General features: G+C 42.3%; 1 protein-coding gene and 1 long non-coding RNA gene across 4 annotated transcripts in view; both read right to left on the bottom strand.

Moving 5' to 3' along the window:
- The window catches only part of LOC137355466 (adenosine kinase-like), a 240,118-nt gene that overhangs the window by 170,541 nt on the left and 57,049 nt on the right, over window positions 1-12,528 (bottom strand). The window lies entirely within an intron of this gene.
- LOC137355468 (uncharacterized) lies at window positions 335-6,212 on the bottom strand. The gene is made up of 2 exons (XR_010970931.1): window positions 5,896-6,212; window positions 335-2,356 (listed from the first exon to the last, which is right to left on the bottom strand). It is a non-coding gene; the product is annotated as an uncharacterized lncRNA (long non-coding RNA).

Here is a 12,528-nt window from a genome sequence, read left to right as displayed (position 1 = left end):
CTTATAATTACAGAATTCTCAAAAGCTTTGCTATAAGTATTCAATTATCCAATGTAATTCTACTTTGCCAAGTTAGTAATTCAATAGGATTTCCTTGTACCATACATGGTATTGTGCATTAGAAGGATCACAGTGACCAGTGGATGTTCATTTATGTCAAAGCTGTTTCCAGCAAAAGCTTTACTTTGCTAAAAGTGATACAATGTACTCTAATTCCTATATTTGACAGCAGGCTCAGTTCAGTCAACAGTATTCAAGATTGCAAAACATTGGAATATTCTCATTTAGCAGATATCAAAAAAAGTTATTAAATTTTCCATTATTAGCAGTAAAGTTGATAATGTTTCGATTTAATGACCAATTGATCAAAGAAAAACACAACTACATCTTGCTGCTGTGCAAGTTTCCACTTTCCACAAGGACATACAGAACAGAATGTAACTAAACATCAATGCACACCTGTTAATTGACCAAATTTTCCCTACACATCACTCCGTAGAATAGAGTCTGCATCTGATATTCCAGCTGATTTATAGGATGGATGGATAGATGCAACTAATTGAATTAGAGGGCATATTTCCTAATATAACCTTTTAAAATTTACAGTTCAAGCAATGCCATCTCATTAATCTTGCATTTATTTAAAAAATTATGCATGCAGTTGCTTTAAATAGCAGCTAGTTGCATAATTACAGGGTAAATCAGTTTGTAATGTTCTTGGTGTACAATTGGACGAAAGAACTGAATGAATTAAAATTATCCACATTTACAATTTAATAGCAGTCGTCCATAATTTATTTTTACAAAATAAATGGCTTTTAAAAATATATACATAGTCACACTCGCATGTTCACGGCTCAGAGGTGCAAAACTGTCTCCTAGGTATTCCCTCAAACAGCACGGGTTCTCTGCAAGGGCAAAATGACCTGAATCAAGGTGGATGACTTTCAAACAAAGCAAGATGATGTAGGAAATAATTCCATGTATCACTCAGCTGACATTATTTTGGCTCAATATAGAAGTAAAGGCAGCCAACGAAACTCTCATGGACTCCAACTGTACACAAGTAGAGTTCAATTAATCACATAAGCTTCTACACTAACTGCAGGTCTGTATCTGTGCACAGAATGGACACAAGAAGAAAAAAACGCAGTTATTTGATTTACTAACTGCAACAACTGGAGACAGCCTACCTACAATATTGTTACAACCAAAGCGGGAGAAGTGTACTGTCTTTTCTAGTTCCACTTCTCCACAGCTCACAACATATATTTAAATATTTACCCAGTTACCAATGCGGTCAATCACATACTCTATTTTTTAATTCCAGAATAAAATACACTAACTGGGTTTCTTTAATAAACAGAAAATTTCAGTTTGTTATGAAACAAGACTTAAACATTAATGAAGCAAAGCGTAACACACAGATTGAAATATGGAAGCTCCCTGTTTAAATTCCCCAATTACACACTCATACTGAAAAAAATACAATTCCCTCTGCAGAGGTCTGTCACAGAAAAAAAGAGAAAACAAATACTTTGGCCAAATACTTGCTAACTCTTTGCCAAAAAAAAAAAATATGGAAGGAAGTCATTTGTCCCTTTTTTGGTCTGGCGTGTGGGTATACGAAGACGGGTCACTGGAATCGTTTCAGAAGCAGTCAATTCTGGAGATGTTGAGAATTAGTCTCGTAAGCTTTCTTGGAGAAATGTGGCATCAGGGTTTTCCAGCACACACTTGAATCGCAGGATTTTTTCAACTTCTCAGGAGCTATGCAGCACCAGGGATTTTAGCTCTTCCACACTGGATCTTTGCAGGATTTCTTCGAAGAAGTAGAGAAGGTGGTGAGTTGGGTGGTTTCCTTTTTCCCCCCGGCAGGAAAACACCAACTGTCTTCAAGCAGTTCACACCCAATTAAAGTGAAAACAATGTTCAAACCCCAGAGAGTCAACCTTCTGACCTCCATAAACATGTGGCTTCTCTGTAACCATTTTTCCCCAGGTCATCAAAGGTTCTGTTGTTCAGAGCCAAAAAAAAAGATGATTTCCAGCAGAGGTGGCTTTCAAACAACATCTCAAGTGTTCCTTTGGTGAATTTGGTGGGAAAAAAACATCCAAGAAATCTTTTCAGTTTTAACACAAGTCGTCAAAAAAGAAATTTAAGCAGAAGCACTTGCGTAACAATATCTGGAAAACATCCAAGTACTAAATACTTGATCCATCTGTGGAGATTTGGTGCTGGGGATTATCGTTGTACGATTGTTGTTCAGGATCCCAAGACTTTAATGAAGATCTAAAATCCTATACCTAATCAATCATCGTCCATATGGAGCACACACTCAAGAATGACTTGACAGCTAGAAGAAACCAAAGGATCAAGAATCAAGACAAAAGATCCACCTCATTTTCACTACAGATATGCTAACATAGAACCTGTGGAGCTGGCTTCTCTTAATATATTTAACAAATTAAACAACTTATATTTATACAGCACCTTTAACATTAATAAATCGTTCCAAGGCCCTTCAGAGGAGCATTATAAAACAAAATAGGACACCGAGCCACATAAGGAGATATTAGGTCAGATGACCAAAAACTTGGTCAAAGACAAAGGTTTTAAGGAGTGTCTTAAAGGAGGAAAGGGAGTTAGGGAGGCAGAGAGGTGTAGGGAGGGTATTCCAGAGCTAAGGGCCTAGCAGTTGAAGACATGGTTACCAATGGTGAAGCGATTAAAACTGGGGATGCACAAGAGACCAGAATAAAGTGAGTGCAGATATTTTGGAGGTTTGTGGGGCTGGAGGAGATTACAGAGATGGGGAGGAGCGAGGCCATGGAGGGATTTGAAAACAAGGCTGAGAATTTTAAAATCAAAGTCTTGCTTGACCAGGAGCCAACAGAGGTCAGTGAGCACAGGGGTGATAGATGAATGGGATTTGGTGCAAGTTAGGACACAGGCGAGTTCTGTATGACCTAAAGTTTACAAAGGGTTGAATGTGGAAGACTAGCTAGGAGTGCATTGCAACAGTCAAATCTCAATGTATCAAAGGCATGAATGAGGGTTTGAGCAGCAGATGAGTTGAGGCAAAGAAGAAGTTGGGCGATGTTACAGAGATGAAAATAGACAGTCTTAGTGATGACGCAAATATGCGGTCAGAAGCTCATTTCGGGATCAAATGTGAAATCAAGGTTGCCAACAGGCTGGTGAGTTTCAGACAGTTGCCAAGTCAGTAACTTGGGAGTGGAATTTGAAGTGGGGGCTGAAAACAATGGCTTCAGTCTTCCCAATATTGAAGGATATTTCTGCTCATCCAGTGCTGGATGTTGGTTAAACAGTCTGATAATTTAGCAACAATGGAGGCGGCAAGAGAGGTGGTGGCAAGGTAGAGCTGGGTGTCGTCAGCATATACGTGAAAACTAATGCTGTGTTTTCGGATGATGTTACCGAGGGGCAGCATGTAGATGAGAAAGAGGAGGGGGCCAAGGATAGATCCTTGGGGGACACCAGAGGTAACGGTGCACGAGCAGGAAGAGAAGCCAATTAAAGTGATACCCTAGCTCGTCTTAGATAAGAGTGGAACCAAGCGAGAGCCGTTCCATCCGGCTGGACGAGACAGTGAGCACACAAATTGGAGAAAGGAGAAATAAAGCATGATGCAGGAGCAACACCCTGGGCACAAGTCCCACATCCCTTGGCTAGAACTTCAGTCTGACAAAGAGCCTATACTAATATGTGTCAATCTGCCTCCCCTCCCACTGACAGTGACATACCCACCACGAATCACTAGTGACCCTTGTTGTAAAGAAAAGAGAGGTGCAACCAAGGACCAAATGGTTATGGAGAAGGATGAGATACCGTTCCTAAATCTTGCATTGAACAGTGTAGAAGGCTAAAGACAAAAGAAATCAGAGTGGCAATGTGAGCGTTACATGGCAAGCCACAGGGAAGCTGATATACTTGCTGACAGAACAGAGGCAGCTGGTAAATCAGTCACTTAATCAGCATTTGGTTTCCCAATGTAGGTGAGGTTGCACTGAGAGAAGCAAATACAGTATACAGAAATAGGTATCTTACAGCTGTACGGGAGGTGGTAACTGAACAGCTGTTGTATCTGCTGCATTTGCACAAGAAAGGAAGCTGGAAGTGGGGTGATGGAGGAGTGAACAAGAGTATCCTGGAAGGATGAATCCCAATCAGAAAGTAACTGAAGATAACAGGGGACTTTTGTTGCTGCCTGGCGGCAGGAAAGGCAGGTTGACATTTCGGGTATAGACCATTCAACAGAAATCATTCTGGGAGGGGGACTGCACCCTTTATTTTTCCTGAGACTGGTGGACCTACTCTTCCACGTCTTTGCACCCTCTTAATTATCTGCACATTCTTTTGTGACTTAATGAATTTCCATTGCCTCTTGGCGCCCAACAGTTTCTCTTGAGCAGTTTAGTAATCCTTGCTCTCTGATTTAGTATCTGCTTCTACCCTCTTTTTTTATCCAATTCCATCAGAATGCTTGACTGATCTGTTGCGTACTTCCAGCACTATCTTTTTTTTGAGATTTGCAGCACTAGATTGTTATTTTTTTTTATTTTTTGTTGTCTTCACAAGCAGATTGTGTACATTTGGAGGTGATTTCAATGCACACCTTCCCACAAAGGGGACAGAAGTAAAAATACTTCTGATATACAATTTAGAACTTATTCGACATACATTTTAACCAAAATTGCAATTCATAATTCAACCTAAAGGTGGCAGGATTAGCTCACCAGTTTCTGGAATTGAAATTAATACTGTGGATACTTTTCTAGCAGAGTTTGAAGGAGGAAAAGATAGTGTGTCACTGTGAGCTCTGACCTTGTCTTTTTCTTTCTCATAGATATGTTTTTTTCTTAGAAGTATTACTTTTGTGGTGATGTGTAAATCTTGCCTCTCTCACCAGTTCTGTCTTCCCAGTCTTTGTCTCCTGATGGTTTCCTTCTGTCCATGCCATAATCTCTTCCACTTTGTCAGTATCTCTCTCTGCTCCATTTCTCTTTGTATCACCACAACTCAACTTCTTTCTCTGACCCTATAAACTGTTCCCCAAACCCTCTTATATCCCTCAAATCAGTCTATCCCTCTCTCTGCTAAATGTCACATTTCAAGTTTCCTCACCATTTGACCGAGAAGGGATTTTTGGTTTAAGCTATTTTTTTTTTTCGATATGAAGTCAGATTCATGCTTTTAAGGGTTAATTCACAAAAGTCCAGCATTCCTCCAGAGTAAGGCAGGCAGGAGGCACTGAGACAAAGTGGGAAGAAGAGGTTTGTTCATGAATTCTCCCAAAAGTTACTAAGCCAGCCATTGAAAGTTATCTTTATCATATGAAGACAAATAAATAAGCAATTTGTGAACCCATTCAGACAATTCGGTGTTCACCACTGATAGGTTGAAATACTTTTCCTGTCTCCAAATTCGATGGAAGTTGTTTGCAGAACAATACTGTCCACTTTGATTGGTGGCGCTAATGGGGAACCCTTTCTGACAGGAAGGAGCTGCCAGTCAAACTGCCAACATGACCCAAATAGAATAGAAATGCACATCACTGTCATATTTTTGCTGAGTTCTGAATGCAATGTTCAGAATTGTCCACAACAAAGAACTTTTTTTTTACAAATCTTGTGGCATCAGCTGGGAGCCTCACCCAACAGAAACACAAGTTGGAGAACTGGCACTACAATGCCTTGACTGTATCTCTGGCCTATGCTTCCATCAAGTGAAGCTCCACACTGGGAGCATCTAATTTACAGTAATCTGGGGGGAGTGTCGCTCATTCAAAGGCACAGTGCCTGAACCAGGGACCCAGCATCAGGAAGGGGGAAGGGGACGCTGAAGGCCACCAACCCCCTACCCCCAGCCTACCTGAGGCCTAACTCCAGCAACGCTCCTCAGCCGCCAGGATGGTCACCTCCAGTTGCAGCCACCTCCTCCACAGTGGCGCTGCAGCTGCCGGCAGCTCTCCAAGGTTGGGACTTCCAGTGATGGGATCCTAAATCCTGTGGAAGGCGCACCACGTCCACTTGAGTTCATGACTGGCATTAAATTCGGCAGGCCTTCCAGAAAAGAGGCAATGTGGGGATCTCGGTGTCAGTTTCCCGCCGCCAGCATTAAATTCTCCCCAGAGTTAATGCTTCTGATCTCTTTCTCTCTGCACAGATGCTGCCTGACTTGCTGAGTATTTGCAGCATTTTCCGTTTATATTTCAGATTTCCGGCCTCCAATGTATTTTGTCTAACTATTACGATCTGTTTTACTTCATTTGTAAATATGATTAATGATTAAAAAAGTGTTACAGTATGTACTGTAATAAAATAATTACATTGAGAGCACATTCACCTTCATGCAGTTAAAAATTAACCCTTTTAGTTATTCTATCCTTTTAATTATTCTGTATGCATTTAGGGATAAAACAATGCATTTAATTAGAGTGGTGCTATAAGTTCTGTTAAAACCTCCAAAAACAAAATGATGTATTGCTACTTGCTCTGAAGAGATACCCATTGTTATTTATTCAAGTGTTGTTATTGGTTGGCAAGGGATGGGGTACTGCTGTAGGTGGGTTCATTTTACTCTGTCCCAATTGTGCTCCGCTATAAGGTAGCCACTCTTCTGCGACTGGTGGGCACTGGGGGAACTGGAGTGCATCACCTCCTCTGGGCACGCTATTTTAATTTGAATTAAATTTCCTTTAAAGTTTTTGTTTTTTGTTACTGTAAATTAGTGGTGCCCCTCCATTAGGGGCATTTACTCCCTCCCTTTTGGTCCAACCAAAAATGTATTAAGTTTTAAAAAGTATAAGGCAGTCACATATTTGTGATCTTTGCTCAGTTCACTTTAAGGCCAGCTGGACAGAGTTTTGTTCTGGGAGTGCTTCTGTTCATTGTATGCATCAATGATTGGCATACAGAAATAAAGGAAGAAAATATTCATACCGGAGACATAGGTATTATGACGACTAAAGGAAGCTGCAAGGGGATATCAATAAGATGGTGCAATGGCAACAAAAAGGTGAAATTAGTTGTCAGTAAATGTGAGTAAATGAGAGGATTTATAATGCATTTTTGCATGTGACCAAGTTAATATGGGAGCTTCCAATGGAATATGTGCCCCATACCCCGAATTTAATATAGAACAGAGATGGCTAAAAGAGACAGTTAACATTTCAGTTCAATGACCTTGCATCAGAACTGGCAAAAGTTAGAAATCTAACAAGTCTTAACCAAGTAAACAGGCAGGGAAAGGGGGAGGAGAGGAAAGAACAAAAGGGAAGGTCTGTGATAGGGTGGAAGGCAGGAGAGTACTGTGAAAAATGTTCAGGATCTAGAGCTGGAACTGTGCAGATTCACTAGAATGCCGCCTAGTGCGAGGAAACACAAATACAAAGTAAAACTTGAAAAACTAGGGTTGTTTTCATTACAAACGAGATGAGGGGATTTGATGTTTAAAATTATTAAGAAATAGGACAGAGTAGATAGAAACAGACTGTACCAATGCTTGAAGGGTCTAGAACGAGTGGACACAGATTATACAGAAAAAGGCCATTCGGGCCAAGCAGTCCATGCTGGTTTTTATACTCTACTCAAGCCCTCTCCCATCTTTCCTCATATAATTCTATCAGCACAACCCTTTATTCACTTCTCTCATGTTTATCTAGCTTCCCCTTAAATTCAGCTATGCTATATGCCTCAAATACTCCCCACTGGAGCAAGTTGCACATTCTCACCACACTCTGCGTGAGGCCATTTCTTCTGAATTCCCTATTTGATTTCTTGGTGACTAGCTTATATTTATGGCTTCTAGTTCTGCTCTACTCCAGAAGTGAAAGCACACTTCTCCCATGTCTACACTATAAAAACCTCTCATAATTTTAAAGAACTCAATTAGGTCATCCCTCAGCCTTCTCGTTTCACAATAAAGATTAAATGTAAGAAATTTAGAACAGGGAGCAAGGATTTTTTTTTTTTAAACACGGAGTTGTGAGGCAATGGATTGGCCTAAATTAGTGACTGAAACAGAGGCAGTGTCATTATTTAAGGATGGGGGATAAAGCATATATCTCCAGGGTAGGCACCTGAAATTGGATTACTGCTCGTGTGAAGGATAAACAACACAGACTGGTTGGGCCAAACAACCCACTTTCATGTTGTAATTTCTATGTAACTTAGCACAAGGGAAAAAAAATGACTTTCATTCATACTGCACCTTTCACAACCTCAAGACATCTCAAAGTGCTTTACAGCCAATGAAGTATTTTTGAAGAATATTCACCATTGTAACATAGGAAACACAGCAGCCAATTTGCATACAGCAAGCTCCCAAAAACTGTAATACGATAACGACCAGGTTTTTAAGTGATCTTGATTGAGGAATAAATATTGAGCAGAACACACTAACAAACAGGTGCATCAACCTGGCATAGTCAAGAGTAGCAGGGACAAGAATCTCAAATGATCACAAATGGCTTTGTCAAGTGTGTCTTTTTGTAGGATTATCAATGATTTTCAAGTTTTAAAATACCTGACTAGTTTAAAATTGAGTTTAAACAATCAATAAGTTGTTGGCTAATCAGTCAATATTTTGACAGTAACATACAATATCTGTCATTAACTATTAAACAGATCTGTTTTTCCAAAAATATACTTCATAAAATTTGTAAAAATACATTACATAACAATTTACATTAGACATTACATAAAGTGCAAAACAGACCAGTTTCTTCCAACACAGTACGAGATGCGTCACTACTGGTTATATTTATGATGTATATTTACATTTCACGTCAAACATTTTTTGGTGCATACAGTCAGAGGGGTTTTACATAGTTTCCAGCCCCTCGGTATACTACGGCAGGAGGGTCTTACACAGTGGCCTTTCCCCATTCAGCCTCTGCAGCGGCTGCCCCAACCTTTAGTGCGCCCCTCAGCATGTAGTCCTGGGCCTTGGAATGTGCCAGTCTGCAACACTCGGTCATGGACAGTGCTTTGCACTGGAAGACCAGCAAGTTTCAGGCAGAGTAAAGTGTGTCTTTCACTGAGCTGATGGTTCTCCAGCAGCAGTTGATGTTTATCTGTGTGCGCGTCCCTGGGTACAGCCCATACAGCACTGAGTCATGCATTACGGAGCTGCTTGGGATGAACCTGGACAAAAACCACTGCATCTCTTTCCAGACTTGCTTTACAAAGGCACATTCCAGACAGAGGTGGGCAGCAGTCTCTCCCCCATTGCAGTCGCCTTGAGGACAGTGTGCAGAGGCAATAAGACTCTGGATATGCAGGAAGGATACATCGAGGGCCGAAGGGCCTGTACTGCGCTGTAATGTTCTATGTTCTATAACTTTCAGGGCATTTCAGTGGTCATTGGATAGACATAAGGATGAAAATGGAATAGTGTAGGTCAGATGGTTTCACAGGTCGGCGCAACATCGAGGGCCGAAGGGCCTGTACTGCGCTGTAATGTTCTATGATGGAGAGGGCCCTTCACACCACCAGCCAAGTACGACTTGGTGCTTGTTTGAAAGTTCTGGCGATGAAGCATTATGCCAAATGAGTTTGACAGTCTGCTCAGGGAAACCATTTAGTTTAGTTTAGAGATACAGCACTGAAGCAGGCCCTTCGGCCCACCGAGTCTGTGCCGACCATCAACCACCCATTTATACTAATCCTACACTAATTCCATATTCCTACCACATCCCCACCTGTCCCTATATTTCCCTACCACCTACCTATACTAGGGGCAATTGCTAATGGCCAATTTACCTATCAACCTGCAAGTCTTTGGCATGTGGGAGGAAACCAGAGCACCCGGAGGTAACCCACGCAGACACAGGGAGAACTTGCAAACTCCACACAGGCAGTACCCAGAATTGAACCTGGGTCGCTGGAGCTAACAGGATCCACCATTGTCTTTTCCCGCAGGGCTTTCAGAATGTTACGTGCAGACGTAATGGACACGTGGTCAAAGGTGTTTTCCTGTACAAACTTTTCCAGGGACAGCTGGTACAGCACGGTCCAACTGAATGGAGTGTTCCATGGCAACGTGGCCAGACGCATTTTTTGTACACCGGAAACAGGTAGAACCTCAGCATGTAGTGACAGTTGGTGCACAGGGGGGGTGTCTACAAATAGCTTGATGCAGCCACAGACAAAGGTGGCCATCTGGATGAGGGTGGTGTTGGATAGATTTTCCCCCCTTTATCGACAAGTTTGAACCTCGTGTCCCTGCAGACCGGTCCATTTTCAATCTCCAAATAAGGCGGAAGATGGCTCAGGTAAACGCTATGATGCAGGAGTGGGGTATGGGCCAGACCTGCACAACGTACAGCAACGCTGAGAGTGCCTCGCATCTGATTATCAAGTTCTTACCCGCAATGGAAAAGAGCAGCACTCCCACATGCCTAGTTTCTGTTTCACTATGGCTACTCACTCCTTCTAGTTTTTGGCACATGCCCCGGCCCCTCCAAACCATAACGGGAGACATTTTTTGGAATTTTCAGAATAGAGCCGAGAACATTTTGAGTAGAGTGTGTTTATGTTTGAGAAGGCACTTCACAATTAGAACTATTCACAATTAGTCAAAAAGAAAAAGGAAGCATTTGTAAGGGCTGGAAGGCTAGGAACAGATGAAGCACTTGAGGAATATAAAGACAGTAGGAAGGAACTTAAGCAAGGAGTCAGGAGGGCTAAAAGGGGTCATGAAAAGTCATTGGCGAACAGGATTAAGGAAAATCCCAAAGCTTTTTATACATATATACAGAGCAAGAGGGTAACCAGGGAAAGGGTTGGCCCACTCAGGGACAGAGATGGGAATCTATGTGTGGAGCCAGAAGAAATGGGCGAGGTACTAAATGAGTACTTTGCATCAGTATTCACCAAAGAGAAGGACTTGGTGGATGATGAGCCTAGGGAAGGGAGTACAGATAGTCTCAGTCATCTCATTATCAAAAAGGAGGTGGTGTTGGGTGTCTTGCAAAGCATTAAGGTAGATAAGTCCCCAGGGCCTGATGGGATCTACCCTAGAATACTGAGGGAGGCAAGGGAAGAAATTGCTGGGGCCTTGACAGAAATCTTTGCATCCTCATTGGCGACAGGTGAGGTCCCAGAGGACTGGAGAATAGCCAATATTGTGCCTTTGTTTAAGAAGGGTGGCAAGGAAAATCCAGGAAATTATAGGCCAGTGAGCCTTACGTCAGTGGTAGGGAAATTATTAGAGGATTATTCGGGACAGAATTGCTCCCATTTGGAAACAAACGAACTTATTGGCGAGAGGCAGCATGGTTTTGTGAAGGGGAGGTCGTGTCTTACTAATTTGATTGAGTTTTTTGAGGAAGTGACGAAGATGATTGATGAAGGAGGACAGTGGATGTTATCTATATGGACTTCAGTAAAGCCTTTGACAAGGTCCCGCATGGCAGACTGGTACAAAAGGTGAAGTCACACGGGATCAGAGGGGAGCTGGCAAGATGGATACAGAACTGGCTCGGTTATAGAAGACAGAGGGTATCAGTGGATGGGTGTTTTTCTGAATGGAGGGATGTGACTAGTGGTGTTCCGCAGGGATCAGTGCTGGGACCTTTGCTGTTTGTAGTATATATAAATGATTTGGAGGAAAATGTAGCTGGTCTGATTAGTAAGTTTGCGGACAACACAAAGGTTGCTGGAGTTGCGGATAATGATGAGGATTGTCAGAGGATACAGCAGGATATCGATTGGTTGGAGACTTGGGCGGAGAAATGGCAGATGGAGTTTAATCCGGACAAATGTGAGGTAATGCATTTTGGAAGGTCTAATGCAGGTGGGAGGTATACAGTAAATGGCAGAACCCTTAGGAGTATTGACAGGCAGAGAGATCTGGGCGTACAGGTCCACAGGTCACTGAAAGTGGCAACGCAGGTGGATAAGGTAGTCAAGAAGGCATACGGCATGCTTGCCTTCATCGTCAGGGCATAGAGTATAAAGATTGGCAAGTCATGTTGCAGCTGTACAGAACCTTAGTTAGGCCACACTTAGAACATTGCGTGCAATTCTGGTCGCCACACTACCAGAAGGACGTGGAGGCTTTGGAGAGGGTACAGAGGTGGTTTACCAGGATGTTGCCTGGTCTGGAGGGCATTAGCTATGAGGAGAGGTTGGAAAAACTCGGATTGTTTTCACTGGAACGAAGGAGGTGGAGGGGAGACATGATAGAGGTTTACAAAGTTATGAGCGGCATGGACAGAGTGGATAGTCAGAAGCTTTTTCCCAGGGTGGAAGAGTCAGTTACTAGGGGACATAGGTTTAAGGTGCGAGGGGCAAAGTTTAGAGGGGATGTGCGAGGCAAGTTTTTTTACACAGAGGGTGGTGAGTGCCTGGAACTTGCTGCCAGGCGAGGTGGTGGAAGCAGATACGATAGCGACGTTTAAGAGACATCTTGACAAATACATGAATAGGAAGGGAATAGAGGGGTATGGGCCCCGGAAGTACAGAAGGTGTTAGTTTAGGTCGGCATCAAGATCGGCTC

This window comes from Heterodontus francisci, chromosome 42 (genome assembly GCF_036365525.1).
Source record: "Heterodontus francisci isolate sHetFra1 chromosome 42, sHetFra1.hap1, whole genome shotgun sequence".
Classification (NCBI taxonomy): Eukaryota; Metazoa; Chordata; class Chondrichthyes; order Heterodontiformes; family Heterodontidae; genus Heterodontus; species Heterodontus francisci.
The sequence above is the reverse complement of the archived record's forward strand: the minus strand, read 5'-3'. Positions and strand labels throughout refer to the sequence as shown.